A 16,546-nucleotide genomic window follows, 5' to 3' on the forward strand; every position below is an offset into this window, starting at 1 on the left:
TCTCCTCTTCAAAGGGCTCCTAATTCCTGGCCTGCAAAAGTCAGAAAGTCTCCTCCCCAAGGTAGTTGAGCATTCCCTCCAGGCACAGACGGAAATCCTCTACCTCATGAAGCTTCTGACCAGGGGGGGCGGCTCAAGGACACCCAGATGGGCTGGGAGGGCAGGCTGTCCCTGGAGGCCCAGGATGGCAGCAGACTCAGGCTGACCAGATACACTTGGGTCCCTGGAGGCTGGGGAGGCAAAACGACCCAGGTCTTAGCATTGCCCTTTCGTTCCACAGCTGTGGCCTTAGGCAAGTGGTAGCCCCTCTCTCAGGCCTCAGTTTACTCATTTCTGAAATGAAGCAGTTGGATCAGGGACTGAAGCTGGCAGTGATGCTGATGGAGGGGCTGTCACTCTGAAAGAACGCTAAAGTGTGTGTGTGTGTGTGTGTGTGTGTGTGTGAGAGAGAGAGAGAGAGAGAGAGAGGGAGAGAGAGAGAGAATACTTTTATGATATGCTCTTTCTCACTAGAGGACAGAGCTGCCATATACATTCCAGCAACCAATGCCCTGCTGGGTTCAAATTCAGATCATCGTCACAGATCAGACTACCAGCCCTGGTGCAGCTCTGCATTTGCCTGGTGAAAAGGGTGGTTTATTTTATTTTTTTTTTTTAAGTGAACAAAGGTTCTCTCTGGGTCTATGGTTTCCTTGGGAGTCACCAGTAAGTCGCTGCTTATGACTTGATGGCCCTGATCCTTCCAAGGCAAGATGATGAAACTTCCCTTGAGCCCAGCTGAACGTGGTGATGGCCCCTCCAGCTGGGAGGAACTGCGGAAATACTTCAGGGCCCTCCATTCCATGGCGAAGCTAGTCCATCCCTCCAGCCGCCCTCATACATGGCTGCGTGGCAGCGTCAGCTTCTCAGGGTGTCCCCTGCTTCACCCTTGCTGCCCTCCTACAGGAGCCAGGGGATGCTTTGAAACTCACATCAGCCTGCATCACATCGCTCCCTCTTAAACCCACTTAAGGATCTCTCAGTCGTCTCTCCTCATGGCATTTTGGATAAAACTCAAAATGCTTTCTTCTCATCACACAAACCTCAGCTCAGAAGTGACCACTCAGAGAGGCCTTCCCTGACCATCGCATCTAATAAGTATCCCCACACCCTGCCCTCCATCATTTTTTAATCCCAAGAATTTGAATTATGTATTTGCCTGCTCCCTGGTTTCTTGTCTGTCTCCCCAACTAGACTGTAACCCATGTGGGGGCAGAACCTGTGTGAGTCTGGCTGATAGCTTAACTCCTGTGACCAGTAGGGATGTGGGAGGTAGTCAGTAAACTTCCATGATTGGAGGACATGGTAATTAACCATCTTGTACCTTTCCTTGCCCTGGCAGTTTTAGCAGTGAGCTAAGTGGAGCCCAGGATGTGAAGAGTGGGGTCTGGAATGAACTCTTCACACTGTCAACATGGACTGGAACCCCTCTATGGCCTCTCAGCTCCAGAGCTGTCCTGCCAAGGAAATTTTAGGCTCCCAAGGATGTTCCCCCCACCTCAAGGAGACAGGATCCGATGTTACTTTCCAAGGCCCTGACTTCCCTCTGAACTTTGAACCTTTTAGAAAAAAGAGGTAAGAGAATAAAACCACTGGATGTCGATGTCTAACTTCCTGCCAAATGCCACACGAAATTCAGGTCTGGTCTACTTACTCTAACAAATTTAAGATGATTTTAAAGTCACTAAAAGCTTTTCAAATTAGCTTTTATCGAAATAATATTTGAACACAGTTTAAAAAGTCAAATACTGCTAACAAGCTTATAACTGAGAAAGAAAAAAACCAACCGTTAGTCTTGTTTAATGCCGAGCCAAGTGGTGTACTATTATGACATTTATTTTCTTGTATAAATTTTTTAGTTTCCTGGGGCTAATTACTGCTCATTTCTTTTCATTGTTTAGATTTCTTTGAACCTTTGGCTCAGTCTCCCCATATCCTCCAGTGCACCAACAGTGTTTCTCGGAACAGTTTTTCCCATTAGTAAACCTGTCAGCTCGTCTCTCAGCTTCATATTTTTCCAGAGATGGTGCTTCTGGAGGCTTCCTTCCTCTCATTCATCTGTAGCACCTGTGGCTCCCCAGACCTCCGGGAAAGCTCAGAAGATAGTGATAGCCACATCTCCACTTCATCTTGGTCTTTGGTCCATACCATGTCCAGTCACATTCCCTTACTTGTTTTCATAAAAGAACAGTGCCAGCATTTCGCTCAGTATCAAAGAACAAGCATTAGGTGGAGGGAGGGAGTGAGTGTAATACTCTACTTTGCCTGGTTCCTATCAATGCTTTGGTTTTATGCTATGATTGGATGGAATACATTAGGCAGAATCATGGGAGATTTTGGCTGGTTGTTGCTGAAGTAAATTTTATGGTGTCTCTTGAATTTACTTAAGTCCTTGAGCTTTATGGTAACTCAAAAGATTCATTAGGAGGAAACAGAATTGTCCAAGCACCACCCCCAAATCTTACTCCATTCAGAGCCAGATTTGGAAGTGGTCAGTGCCATGATCTGAAGGGAGTCCAAGGTGCTTCTGTCTCTGAATGTCAATTCCACTTGGGAAAGCCTGTCTGAGTTTCCATCATTATTGCCCTAACCTCGACTTCCTAAGGATCTGTTGTTGAAACTCACGTTTCTCTTGGAGGGATCACATTTTAAACCACATCTGGGTTTTTGCTTTAGGGTGATTATGTATTAACTGCTTTCCAGAGAGCAGGAAGAGCAGAGGAGGAGTGGGGAGAACTCTTCCACAGCCCACAAAGTCCACTATGGACCCTCCATTAGCAGACTGGCCGGTGGAGAGCAGTGCCAAGGAGGGTGGGGGAGGTACATCTGTAGGAAGGGCAGACCCTCAGCTCCTCTTTATCTTTATCCCTTACTGGGATTTCTCACTCCCAGGTCAGATATGGAATTTTCTGGCTGTGTGTGTGTGTGTGTGTGTGTGTGTGTGTGTACCATGACCTCATAAAGCAGACATCAGAAAGGGTGGACTCAGCTCCTCTCCTTCTCTGCCCATGGCATGGCCCATGGAAGTGAAGATCGCTAGTTTGAGCTAAGTCACACCCGGAAAACTAGGAAGGAGGTCTTGCAAGAACGCCAGCACCCCCCTGTGGCACCCTGATAACAGGCATCTGTCTTGCCGCCCACAGCTGTAGCTTGAGTCTCTATGGCCAAGGCTGGACCAGAGGTTTAGCCCATGTCCACAACTGTGGAGCGAGAGCTGGTTGGAGTTCTTCCAACTGTTGAATTAGCCCAGACAGGAGGGCTGGTCCTCCAACTCAAACTCACCCCCTCTCTAAAGAGGAGAATTCAGGGAAGGTTCATTCAAGACCAGCACAGTTTGGACTTTGCAGGACACTACACAGCCTTGGTTCAATGTCAGTGCCATCCTCTCTGTCTCTGTTTTCCCCCTCTCGCCCCTCTGGCTTTCTTTTTAGTCTTTTCCTGGTCTCTCTTGTTTCTTTGTCTCCCATTTTCTTGGTTCACAGCTTTCCTTTCCCAAGTCAAGGACACATTAGAGCAATGAGACAAACCTGGATGCTAAAAGGTCTGATCTGGGGAATTTACTTGGCATCAGCTCTGCAGATGTGTGTGTTTTTATGTTCTGGTCGTTTCATGTCATGTGGAGGAGGAAGGGTCCTGGTCCATTTTCCTGTGAGGCTGTGGACCCTATTTACCCCTCTGTTCCTGACCCCTTCCATGATGGAAAGCTGGAGTTTGCTCTGAGTTAGCAGGATGGATCTTTCCCCTCCAGGTTCTATGACTATAACCTTGAGCTTTTCTCAATATTTATTAAAAGCTTAGTTGAACCTAACTGTAAATCAAAGTGACAATATAACCATGCAGAGGAAAACAAAGAACTCATCCAAGGAATTTATGAATGCCGTGCTCTTACTGAACACCCTTGGTGGGATGTAGGCCAAGGATTACTGAACTGAAAAAAAAACCTTCCCCTTAACTTAGGCAGTTTGCGGTCAGTAGAGATTATGGTGAAGTAATTCTTAAGCTATTTTGAGTGTATGGTAGTAAATGAGTGAATACATTGGTATTTGGGGAGCTAGGATTTTACTGTGGGGGAAGGGAGATATGACCATGGAATGAGGGAAAGAGAAGAAGAACTTTTGGTATTAGATTGGAATCGGAAGTAACAGTACAAATGCATACTTTAAAAATAGATATGTATTTCCTAGTTCTGATCACTCCAAACGCCTAGAAGCAGTGATACTCCAGTAGTAATGAGCGCAAAGGATACAGAAACTCCTTGGAGAGATGGCTAATTCCAGATCTAGAGAAGGGAAAATGCAAGGTTGGTCTGGAATGTCGTGTCATGCCAGAAAGTACTCCAGGAAGGATGTGTGCAAAACCTTGAGGAGATGTCAAAAAGACATAGGCGCCACCTTGAAGAAGCTCCAAAGTGTGGGTCAATTGGAGCATCAAAAAGAATAGTGGAAGTCACAAATAATAACACAGAATAAAAGATCAATGAGTCCATTGAGATATTATAATAATAATAATAAAGTATCTTCATAGACTAATGCCACCAAAAGAATGTAAAGGGAATAACAAAATTAGGAAATCATGGTTTTCCAATCACTGTTCAATAGCTGAAGCAAATAAAGGTTGATCGCTTGGGTGCTCAGCCACTGGATAAAACCGTTAGCACATAGAATATTGACACAGTCTCAAAATATCACCCTGTAAATGTCCACTCATTAGAGGGGGAAAAAAAAGTACTTTTGTGTCAAATGATCAAGCTTAGCATCTAAAATGAGTCAAAGTGACCACATAGGTCGATACAAGGTCACCTCTGTAGTATTTGTGCCAAACATTTAACTTGAAGCTAATCATGAGGAAACAATCAACTTAGGGGAGAAACCCAAATTTAACGGTCATTCTGCAAAGTAACTTGCCTGTGTGCTTAAAAAAAGTTCACTATCATGGGAGATGGACAACAAAAAGCTGTTACAGCAACTAAAAGCAATGTGGGATCATAGGTTGGATAACTAGTATTTTTGAAAAGTTAGAAAGGGCATTTGGGGGATAATTGGGAGCTCTGAATATGGACCCTATATTAGATAATAGTACTTATTGATATGAAATTTCCCATCATGGTTATATTGTGTTAATGGAGCACAGTGTCCCTGTTCTTTGGAAACAAATACAGAAGTACTTAGCTATGAAGTATTGTGATGCCTGCCACGTACTCCCAAGTGATTTCGAAGGGGAAAGATGGATTTATATGAAGAGAATAGAGGAAGAAAGGAAACAATTGAGCACAAATCTGATAAATGTTAACTGAATTTTCTAGATAAAGAATATATAGATGGGTGTTACATTTATTTTCTTCACCTTTTCTATAGACCTGGGAATTTTCAGACCAAGAAGTTTGGGGGGAAGGCAAGGTTAGGGCTACAGACAAGTGCATGGAGTCCTGCTCGACACAGTCCACTTGGTCCAGCTGAGCCCACGTTCAGGGCTTGGTCAGCATTGTTGCCTCTGACAGGCACATTTTCTGGGAACAGAAAAAGGAAAAGGATTTGAACCTTCCAGGAGCTCAGTTCCCTACCACCAGGTGCCTCTGGTTGATGCATCCCACCTGCCCTGGTGGAGAGAGGAGCCTAATCCTGGGTGACTGAGCCCCAGCCTCTGCCTTGGAATGGCTACTTCTGATGAAATCTAAAATGTCTGACACCTCTACAAGTGAGTCCCCATAAATCAGCTCTCTGTTAGCCAGAGTGCTGCATCCCCACAGGAATAGTCGAGAATTCTAAGCTGAGATCCATAGTGGTGCTTACTAAACCCAGCTGCTCCTCACGGTCACCTGAGGGCTTGTTAAATCGCAGATTTTTGGGCTCCACCCTCCAAGAGCCTGGTTCAGTCGCTCTGAAGGGGGCCTCAGAATCTGTATTTTTAGGAAAATGCCCAGGTGGCTCTAATCTGGGAATGGGGGGGGGTTGAAACCTCAGGACAGGTTTCTCCACTTGAAAATAGAGACTAAAAAACACACTTTAGAAACTTTTTCTTGGTCAATCTAGTCTTCCAATGGTGAAAGTCTCTTCTGTCTGATTTAAAGTCTGCAATGTAAGTAAAACTCCCTGCATTGGAGTGGATTAAATAATCAGCCCAGAGCTTGGGTCTTGAAGTTGGAAAGGTACTTTCACATGTCGCAGACGCTGAGTGTTTGGCTCAGGAATGTGGTCTGGGTGACTTCCAGGCACAGCCTGCCTGTGCCAGGCTGGCAGGTTCATAGGGCCCAGCCCTCGTCTCCCCTGGCTTCTGAGGGCTCTGTCTCTGCCATGTGGGAAGGAAACCGTCTAGGCCTAGAAATACTGCAAAGGACTGAATATATCTGTGAAAGTGAGCAGTCTGGAATCAGGGATGATTAGCACTCAAAAGAAATGAGAGATTGTCCTGTTACCTTCGCTGACCACTTCAGAGGTGGGAGAGCTGAGGCCCAAGATCTGTCCCATGGCTGGGAAGTGTCAGAAATGGGTCTCCAACCAGGACTCGCAGGCCAGGGGGCTGTAGTGCATCCCACAGTCTCTCCAATTTATTTGTTTGGTTCAAACAACCCCCAGTTTTAGGCATACATGAAGGTAATAAAAGTCAAGCATGGGTGAAATGGAAAATACTGAGAAGGCTAACTCAGAAAATGTAGGCCAATTTCTCTATGGGAAAAATATGCCTAATAAGTTGTGGAATTTTTTCCCCCTTTATTTCTTCCTTGGAGCTTTTCCCACAAATTAACACTTTTAGTGTCTGCTTGTCCTTAAAAGACAGCAGTGTTTAGAACCTTGTGATAATGGGGATGATTTCTTTTGCTATCAGGTTTTGTCTGATTTTAATGAAGTAAAAATTTAAAAAGAAAGACTCATATGGAAAAATTCTTTAAAATTATTAGCTTATAATTCAACTTAAAAATGGATATTTAAAATTCATTAATCAATTATTTATGTGCTAGGTACCAGGAATAGGGATATAGTGGTTGACAAACATACTAAAAATCTAAAAGCCCTTTCCTCTTGGAAATTGTAATTCAGTGGGTAATATAGTAGAGGTAAATCCAATAGGTAATCTGTAGTGATTGTCTAAATAAATATAACTTTAAACATTAACCATCAAATTCAGTCATGTTAGGTGAAAGCAGTGTTATGTATAATACATTTTCTTGTTTTTTAAAATTTTTTTATTAATAATTTATTACCAAGTTGTTTTCCATATAACACCCAGTGCTCTTCCCCACAAGTGCCCCTCTCCATGACCATCACCCCCTTTCCCCCCCTCCCTCTTAGGCCTCAGTTTGTTCTCAGGATTCAAAGGTCTCTCATGATTTGCCTCACTCCCTCTCCCCAACTCTTTCCCCACCACCTTTCCCCTTCCCATGGTCCCCTGTTAGGTTTCTCCTGTTAGACCTATGAGTGACAACATATGGTATCTGTCCCTCTCTGCCTGACTTATTTCACTTAGTATGACTCCAAGTCCATCCATTTTGCTACAAATGGCCAGATTTCATTCTTTCTCATTGCCATGTAGTATTCCATTGTATATATAAACCACATCTCTTGATCCATACGTCAGTTGATGGACATTGAGGCTCTTTCCATGATTTGGCTATTGTAGAAAGTGCCGCTATGAACATTGGGGTACATGTGCTCCTATGCATCAGCACTTCTGTATCCCTTGGGTAAATCCCCAGCAGTGCTATTGCTGGGTCATAAGGGAGTTCTACTGATAGTTTTTTGAGGCGTCTCCACACTGTTTTCCAGAGCGGCTGCACCAGTTTACATTCCCACCAACAGTGTAGGAGGACTTAACACAGGAGGACTTAAACAGGACTGTGGAATTGTAGGGTACTAGATAAAATTATTGTGTATATTTGCATGTCTGTGTTGCGTTTTAAAAACTAAAACAAAAAAATTGACCTGTCCACGTTTTAAGTGTCCTAGCAATTTAACTTCTCTTAATGGGCTTCCAGGATTTAAAAGGATTAGCAGTGTTTGCTTTGGGCCAAACTGGTGGGGCAGTAGACACTGGTCCTCAGAATTTGGGGAATTCTCCTCAAAACCCTCTTGGTTTCCAAGAAAAGAGACCATTTGAATACATTCCAGAAAGGGGACTTAGTTATGAGAACCCCAAAGGAAAACACAACAAAATCTGTATTAAAGAGCTTAACACTGCCACATTTCACTAGGACTAGAATGGGAACCCCCAGAGCCATTAGGAATAGGGGCTTGTCTCTACGAGGGCTCTGTCTGTCTGTCTCTCTTCTCCTTCTCTAGAGGCATCTTGGCTTTTCTCAGCACGTGTCTACTCTCCCTTCCTTCTCTCCTTGGCTTTCCTGTGTGCTTACAATTTCTTCTTTCCCCCAAATCTCACCTTACACATAACCATAATGGCTACCACTCTCCTGGCTTTTCAGTGGTAGTGCCACCACCACAGCCACCTGACAATTTTCCTTGGAGGCTCTTAGTTTAAATTCTCAAGAGAGAACCTCATTTTCTTGAACCAGGCCATACAAGGTGTAGGTTGCTGGCTGGTTTATGGATGGTCCCCTCATTGGGTCAGATATCATTCCTGGTCCCATTAGTCATGGCTGAATTCAGATGTTATAGAGATAGCCTTTGAGAGCCATCTTGGAGCCTGTTGAGGCCTTGCTGAGAACAGGATTCCTGAAATGACAAATATGTCTGGAAGGCTGTGGTCCAAAACCATTTTTGCTGACTAAGGGGCCAGGGGGTTCTCCGGAACCAGAGGGAGCACACAGCTCTTCTTAAAATTGAAGGTGTTTATGCTCGAGATGAAACTGAATTCTGTCTAGGCAAGAGATGTCCTTACATATACAAAGCAAAGAACAACACGTAACTCTGGTGGAAAACCAAACACAACCAGAGTAACCTGGGGAAAAGTAACTGGTGCTCATGGAAACAGTGGCATGATTCATGCCAAATTCCAAAGCAGCCTTCCTGCTAAAGCCATTGGCCACAGATCCATGTGATGCTGTACCCCTCAAGGATTTAAACTTACTGAAAAGTAAATACAAGTGTGGCTTTTGCCATTTGAAGCTGCATTTTCTGACTGCAGCAATGAGCAGGAGTTAGGACAGAAGGAAAATGCTTTCAGTACTTCCTTTGAAGTTACTTCTGTTTGTAGTTCACTTTCATCCAGAAGCTTTGAGTGTCTCTGCTGGAGTTGAGGTCTAAAACCCCTGGGGAAGACAAGACTTGAATAAAAGTTCACACTAGAGTTCTAGATCTCTGATAAATTTTTTTCTTACGAGAAATGTTTTTGGTGGGAAGTACAGGGACAGTAGGGGCAAGGCATAAGCTTAAAGGAAACAAAGTGAATGAAAATAAGGGAACCACAGACCAATTCTCCACTTTGTCTTAAAGAGCAGCTTGGCCTAACAGTTTCTTGGAAGGTGCTTTGTTAAATTCTAGGATTTCTTTCATAAACTTACAAGGTGAAGGAGTTCTGAGAAGTCTAGCGGCCAAGAAAATGCCCTCGTTGCCCTTAGCCCAGCATTCCCGAGTTCATTGCCCACAGAGCTCCTTTCCAGACAATATCCTATCAGCCTCCTAAGGAACTAGGAAATTCTGCTCCACATCTAATCAAGGAAGGGTACGTGCAGTCCTAACTTCTGTTTTCTCACCTTGAATTATCTAGATACCTTAGAGAAGACTGGATTATTAGAGACATAAGATAATTGTCTTCAAATGTGTGGAGAGTTAGCATTTCAGGCAGTGGGATTTAGAGTAGGGGCCAGGGCTAGATTCCAGGACAGCAGACTTGACTTCTGAATGAGAGAAAAAAATTTTTAATGGTCTTTTTTTAAAAATTTTTATTTTTAAGTAATCTTTACACCCAAGGTGGGCTCAAATTTACAGTCCTGAGATTAAGAGTCACTTACCAACCAAGCCAGTCCCCCAAAACTGCCTTATTTTTTTGAAAAGACATATAAACACATGGCACAACATTTTAAAATGCCAAATAAGGATATGGGTCAATAGAAATGTGTACATCACTGGTGATATAACCTGTTTGGAAAAAGTCACCATTTCCGTACTCCATGACCTTGTAGGACTTAACCCAGAGAAGTTCTTGCACAGGTGCATCAGGAGATATATACAAGCCTTTCTGGGAAAGACTGTGGGAGTCTCAAACTGGAAATGGCCAAACGTCCACCAACGTGAGAATGGATAAACAAATTATAGTATTTTCATACAATGGGATCATACATAGTGATGGAAGTGAAAAACCGACAGATACATGCAACAACATGGAAGGATCGTCGGGCCTTAATGGTGACATGTAAAGAGCAGGCTGTAGAAGACTACATACAGCATGACTTTATCAACCCCAAATCAAGCCAGATGAAACAATGTATTGCTTAAAGCTGTATCTATATGATAACATTATTTTTAAAAGATAGGAGACAGCATTATTCATAATAGCCAAAAGATGAAAGCAACCCAACTGTCTTTCAGCTGATAAGTGGCTAAATGAAATGTGGTATATCCATACAATGGAATATTATTTGGTAATAAAAGGAAGCAAAGTACTGATACATGCAGCAATGTGGATGAATTTTAAAAGCATGTTAAGTAAAGGAAGCCAGTCCCAGTGATTTCATTTATATGAAATTAATAAATAAATCCATAGAGTCAGAAAGTAAACGTCTGGTTGCCTAAGGGCTGGGGTGGGAGGTTCTTGGAGGGAATGGAGAGCGAGTGCTAATGGGTATAGAGCTTTCCTGGTGGGTGATGAAAATGTTCTAAAACTGGTGTTTGTTGGTTGCACAGTTCTACATAACAAAACCCATCAAATTGTCCACTTTAAATGGGTGAATTATATGGTGTGTGAATTATATCTCAATAAAGTTGTTATAAAAAGTAGCAATGATGGGCACCCTGGATGGCTCGGTCGGTTAAGTGTCTGACTCTTGATTTTGGCTCAGGTCATGACCTCACAGTCGTGAGATAGAGCCCCCTGTCTGGCTCTGTGCTGGGTGTGGAGCCTCCTTAAGATTCTCCATCTCCTTCTCTCTCTGCCCCTCCCCTGCACATGTGCACTTGCTCTTGTGTGCTTTCTCTCTCTCTCTCTCTCAAAAAAAAAAAAAAAGGCAAGAGAATAATGGATATGAAACCCAAGAAGGTGACACTTGTGAGGAAACAGGAGGGGTACACAAGAATAGGGTAGAAGAGCCCACGGGTAGCCTTTGTGGCACTGAACACGTTCCAGCAGTGAGGTACTCTCTCTGGGGGGATTTGTCCACATTTTATTTTTAAAAATTGTACCACATAACTTGCATCTCTGCTGCACATTTTCTTTTGTAGATGTCAAACAATCCATAATGTACAGAAAACACGTATAGTAAAGGTAGGTCTCTCTCCTTTCACTAGTTTGGAGGCAGCTACTGCTGTCCGTGTCTTCTGTGCCCTTCCAGGAAATATGTGCATTTACCAACATGACCCGTGTGTACGTATCCAGAAGAGACTGCACGGTCTTCACAATGCCCACACATTGTTTCAGAGAAAAACTTGGAGAACCTTCCAGAGCGCCACACAGAGTGGCCTTTGTTGTGTGACTGGTGGAGAGGTGTTTGGTCCTGTTGGGGAAGCGCGCCTGTTCTGAAGCCAGGATGCCCCTGGTTAGCCTTGCAGCAGCCGCGTCGCTGCTGTCAAGCCTATGAAACAACAAGGCCACCTCACCGGGAGGGGCGCCCCTCCACCACCTTGCACCCTCTGCCCCCCATTATTTTCCTTCCTAGCACAGCCTGGCACAATATGTATCCATTTGTTTGGCTGTTTATCATTCATCTTCTCCCATTAGAAACCAAGCTCTGTGACAGCAGGGACTTTGTTCCCGTGCCCTGTAGGGTGTATTGCAGTAGGCACACAATGAATATTTATTGAATGGTTGAATAAATAAGAGAAGGAATGAATGAATGTCTGGTTTAAAATTCCAGCTTCACCACGTACTAGCGATGAAATCTTAGGCAAGTTACTACATTTCTTTTTGCTTTAGCACAATAGTATAATAAAATTATAAGAACAAAGGATTAAATAAATCCATACATTCAAAGCACTTAGAACAGGGCCTGGCACATAGTAACGTTCAGTAGGGATATACCATGATTTATATAACCGGTCTTCTATTTAGGGTGTTTCCAAATAGAGCTGGATTGCAGAACTTTGTTATAACGCTCTTTTGTGGATGAGCCAGTCTAGTGGTTGGATGAATTTCTACAAGTGGAATTTCTGTGTCCAAGGGTACATTCATTTTTGATGTTGAGAGATAGTGCCAACTTGAAGAGATCAGTACTGATGAGGAGAGCTGGCTGCAGTGGAAGAGGCTGTTTCCTGACACTGGTCATGCTTGTTCAGTCACTAGGCTTGTGTCTGTCAGGCTCTCAGGGATGTGGTGGCAGCTCTTCTTTCTGCAGGTGGGAGGCTGGGCTTTGTGACCCACAAGGTCCCTGTGATTCAGAGCTTAGCAGTATGTCCTATACTATTGGTGGCTAAATGCCAGACCTATTTGCAGTGTGAAAATGCAAATTTTAACTTTCCATTTTATGCCTTTTAAATGAAGAGCCATTTAAAAAATTCACATTATAGTGTTTTGGGGGGATGGGTGGGAAGGTTTACTTTATGTTTTTGGAACTTTTTGAAGGTATTTGGTGTAAGAATTTAAAAAATATCCAGTGTACCTTCTTAAAAAATGTGTGGTCAATTATTTGAACTCAATCTACACAAATTAAATTTTTATATAATGATTAGGGTGGGAGGGGGTGGGACAAGAAATATTGTATATCTTATTTTTTTAAACTCTATTGGCTTCTTTTTTTCCCTTGTTGAGTCTAGTCAATAATCCACATTCTACAGCCACTCAAATGTCAAAATGTTTCAAAAACATAAAAAAAATCAAGAAATGAATAGAAGCCTCCTTGTTCTTTAAATTATTTCTGTGTTACCCTGAACTGTAAGTGAACCCTCCTTGCTTATAAAAGAAGCAGCTGTTCATGCAATTGAAACCATGGTTCATTACCAGCTGACCTCGGATTCAGGAGTAAAACTTCCTCTATTTTACTACGACTATTCAGACAGGGACTGGAGATAAACAATAATCAAAATCAGGATGGAACTTGACTGGGAAACGCTCTATGTTCTTTGGCAGAATTATAGCGGCTCTCGGATTGCCAGGAGTGAGGCAATGTGAAATGACCCTCAAACATTCCCTTCTGAAATGCAGTGGGTCCAGGCTGCCAGCTCCGAGCAGACAAAGGCTGATTGTAACGACTTCTTAAGCATATACTTATAGAAACATTAATTATCACCAACCCTATTTTAAACATTTATAGAAAGTTGAGATGAAAGGGCCCTTTTATATCCATTTTTATATTCCCCCTTGCGAGAAAGTATGATTACAGAGTGGGTTTTTTTTTTTCTCCTTGGAATTCTTGTTTCTAGGTCTTATTCTTAAAATACTAAGTTTGGCCTGAGGCTTACATGCTCATCAAGTTAGATATGAGAAGATAGGAGGGAAAAGAAATGGGTAAGTGGGTGTGATAATGGAGGGGACATGCTGTATGGTGGGAGGTGTGGGCATCTTACGCATGGAAATGACCCATTTTGGAAAGTTGGAATGCCTGCTCTAGACTGAGGGGGTGAGGTCTAAAGCAGTGGTTCTCAAACGTTAGAGCTCATCAGAGCTGGGGTAGGGCTGCTTTAACAACGAGTGTTATGGGGTCCCTCCCCCACAGATTTTGATCCAGTGTAATTGAGTAGATTGTTACCCAACACTCCTGCTGATTCGGACGCAAGTGGCTTGTGACCACGCTTTGAGAGGAAACTGGCTTGAAGGGTAATTGTTCCCAACCTGCCCCTCAAGAGACCTTCAGTCATGTGCCTACTCAGTCTACATTTCTATGCTCCCTTTCTGAACACAACCCTACTGTTTCCCTCCCACGTCTCTTCCATGGCATACTGTATCATACGCCAGAGTTGGCTCTGAAAATGATCTGTGGCAGACCATGTGCAAAGGTGTTCTTGGCTGAGGCCATCCATGAAGAATGCTTTGACCTCTTGAAGTCCATCATAATTCTTTATAATCATGAAAAAAAAGAGAGAGAAAGGAATATTTCAGGCCAAACTGTTCATTGACAGGGAGTTGATAGGTGTCCTTTGCATATAGAAGGCTAACCTGAGTAGGTAGGGGTAATGGACAGACCCTGGACCTGCCTGGCTTGGCTGGCAATTCAATGGGCACAGTATAGATATAGGAACCTATATAAAGAGCCCAGCAGTTTGAAGAAATTAGGAGGCTGCACAAATTCCACTGAGCCTACAGAATGAGATTTGACTCTGCTCCAGTTTCCAGTGCTCGTTCTCTCCTCCACCCTCCTCCTGTGCTCCCATCACCAGGCCAAGAGAATACATGGCTGTCAGAACCTCACCTTCTCATCCTCAGGTCTGTGCACATGAACACCAAGAGCTCAAATATTGGCCATCTAGTGGGTCTAGTCTCTCTTCTGTGTAGTTCCAGTGTCTGAAAATAGCCACTGGACACAGGCTAGCACATTTGCTTTTCTCCCTCTTTCTGCCTCCAGCTTCCTGCTGATGATGTGGGTGTTCCATCAGATAGGAATGTCATGTTTACTCTAAAATGAAGTTCTTTCCTGAGATTGCCAAAGCCAAGGGGTTCTAATCTAGGATTAAGAGAGGGGACTGTTGTGTATTAGGTACGTACTAAGTGCTAGGTGCTTTGTGTCTGTACTGCATTGGCTCCTAACAGTAATGCTACTGGTAAGTAACGTTATCTTGGTTACAAGTGGAGAACCAGAGGCTCAGGATTCTGTGGCTTGCCCCAGAGTGTGATAAAGGACTAGAATGTGTGAGGTAGAGAGAAGGCTTTATGCTTTCATTTCCTGTTGCTTTGATGACTCTGAATCATTTACTGTAGCTGCATTTTATGCCCATTTAGGAAGCAGTATAGTGAAGAGCTTAAGAATTGGGCTCTGGAGGAGCGCCTGGGTGGCTCAGTTGGTTAAGCGGGCTTCGGCTCAGGTCATGATCTCACAGTTCATGGGTTCAAGCCCTGCATTGGGCTCTGTGCTGGCAGCTCTGAGCCTGGAGACTGCTTCAGATTCTGTGTCTCCCTCTCTCTTTGACCTTCCGTGCTCACACTCTTTCTCTGTCTTACCACCCCCCCCCAAAAAAAAAACCATGAAAGAAAAACAGAATTGGGCTCTGGAGACAGGCCTATAGGGTTCTGCCTCTCATTAGCTGTGTTCTTAGGATAATATGAATAATGATAATACTATTTACCTCTTTGAGTTTCTGACTCTCTAAGAGGGAAATCCTAATACCTACTTTGCTCACTTCATAGGTCCAAAGAGTGATATCTTTGGATAAATAATTTGTAATCAGTATTTCTCTGTCCTCCTCCATGTATCCAATATTTATTATGAGCCTGATCAAGTGTTATTACCATGTCTAAGATTCTGTTGGGGCACACACACATTTTTAATCCATGTCCGAAGGTATTTACAAGAATAATAAGAGTACTAACTACCACTTACTTAATATCTACTCTGTACCAGGCATTTAATGTTTATTATCTCATTGAATTGGCACAACAGTTGTAATGAAGTGACTGTTCTCAGCCATTTCATATTTCTTAAACCTCCTCAGGGAGGCTTAGTAACTTGCTCTCCACCCAGGACATACAGCTGCGAGTCCATGCCAAAGCTGAGGATCGCACCCAGACTCTAACTCCAAAGCCATTGCTCTTGATTGCTGGTCAGGGAGGGGAGTGTATTTGCCCGTGAAAGTTCACCCACTAATCGAAGGTGGATGTGGAACCATTCCTTCAGCAGAATGGTCAAAGATGATTTTGTAGAGGGGCAGGATGCAGGAAGGTTCTACAGGCGGGGGGTAGAGGGGTGGGGGAAGCATTTCATGGTGGGTAGAGGGATCAGTGAGGCAAGTCATAGATTCCATGGCCTCCCCTGATCTTTCCCACAGCTCCATGAAGGAGGAGAGACAGGGATGATCATTTCTATTTTGAAATGAAGGAAGCTGTAAGAGGTTATGTGACTTGCTCATAGTTGCTTGCTTACTAAGTGATGGAAATAGGTCCTCAGGCTCCTGGACTCCTTCCATTTTACAAGCAGCAAGGAAGCATGGAAATTTTGTGCATAGAATACAGAAGATGAGGTATGGACCCTCTTGTATCATAAAATGTGTAACTTTCAGGGCACCTAGGTGGCTCAGTCCATTAAGCATCTGACTCTTATTTTGGTTCAAGTCATGATCTCACCATTATGAGACTGACCCTGTGCCAGGCTCCACTCTGAGTATGGAGCCTGCTTAAGATTCTCTCTGTCTCTGTCTCCGTCTCTCCCCCCCCGCCGCCCCACACCCCGTCCCTCTCCCACTCTTGCTCTCTCTCAATTAAAAAATTTTTCATTATTTGTTTAAAAGCAGCATTCTTAGGGTGCCTGGGTGGCTCAGTT

General features: G+C 43.5%; 2 long non-coding RNA genes across 2 annotated transcripts; one reads left to right on the forward strand and one right to left on the reverse strand.

Moving 5' to 3' along the window:
* Positions 1-1,399: 1,399 nt before the first annotated feature.
* Positions 1,400-2,037, forward strand: LOC115273254. Its single transcript, XR_003900759.1, has 2 exons — positions 1,400-1,614; positions 1,941-2,037. It is a non-coding gene; the product is annotated as an uncharacterized LOC115273254 (long non-coding RNA).
* An 11,893-nt stretch (positions 2,038-13,930) lies between these two features.
* On the reverse strand, positions 13,931-14,628 carry LOC115273257. The gene is made up of 2 exons (XR_003900763.1): positions 14,486-14,628; positions 13,931-14,132 (listed from the first exon to the last, which is right to left on the reverse strand). It is a non-coding gene; the product is annotated as an uncharacterized LOC115273257 (long non-coding RNA).
* Between the last annotated feature and the right edge of the window lie 1,918 nt (positions 14,629-16,546).

This window comes from Suricata suricatta, chromosome 2, assembly GCF_006229205.1.
Source record: "Suricata suricatta isolate VVHF042 chromosome 2, meerkat_22Aug2017_6uvM2_HiC, whole genome shotgun sequence".
Taxonomy (NCBI): domain Eukaryota; kingdom Metazoa; phylum Chordata; class Mammalia; order Carnivora; family Herpestidae; genus Suricata; species Suricata suricatta.